This window comes from Corvus brachyrhynchos, unplaced genomic scaffold (genome assembly GCF_000691975.1).
Source record: "Corvus brachyrhynchos isolate BGI_N302 unplaced genomic scaffold, ASM69197v1 scaffold675, whole genome shotgun sequence".
In the NCBI taxonomy this organism is placed as follows: Eukaryota; Metazoa; Chordata; class Aves; order Passeriformes; family Corvidae; genus Corvus; species Corvus brachyrhynchos.
Genome location: NW_008238332.1, coordinates 19,472 through 20,382, shown reverse-complemented (window position 1 = coordinate 20,382; position 911 = coordinate 19,472).

Below are 911 nucleotides of genomic sequence, written 5' to 3'. Positions count from 1 at the left end.
CTATAAACCCCAGAGGACCCTATGGAACCCCCACAGGACCCTATGGAACCCCCACAGGGCCCTGTAGAGCCCCTATAGGACCTTGTAGGACCCCTATAAACCCCTATAGGATCCTATAGAACCCTCACAGGGCCCCACAGGACCCTATAGAACCCTTATAGGACCCTATAGGACCCTATGGAATTCCCACAGGGCCCTATGGAGCCCCTATAGGACCCTATGGAACCCCCACAGGACCCTATGGAACCCCCACAGGGCCCTGTAGAGCCCCTATAGGACCTTGTAGGACCCCTATAAACCCCTATAGGATCCTATAGAACCCTCACAGGGCCCCACAGGACCCTATAGAACCCTTATAGGACCCTATAGGACCCTATGGAATTCCCACAGGGCCCTATGGAGCCCCTATAGGACCCTATGGAACCACCACAGGACCCTATAGGACCTTGTAGGACCCCTATAGGACCCTACGGAGCCCCTATAGGACCTTATGGAACCCCCACAGGACCCTATGGAACCCCTATAGGACCCTATGGACCCCCACAGGGACCCTATGGAACCCCTATAGGACCCCATGCAACCCCCACAGGACCCTATGGAACGCCTATAGGCCCTTGTAGGACCCCTATAAACCCCTATAGGATCCTATAGAACCCTCACAGGGCCCCACAGGACCCTATAGAACCCTTATAGGACCCTATAGGACCCTATGGAATTCCCACAGGGCCCTATGGAGCCCCTATAGGACCCTATGGAACCACCACAGGACCCTATAGGACCTTGCAGGACCCCTATAGGACCCTACGGAGCCCCTATAGGACCTTATGGAACCCCCACAGGACCCTATGGAACCCCTATAGGACCCTATGGAACCCCCACAGGACCCTATGGAACCCCTATAGGACCCTATG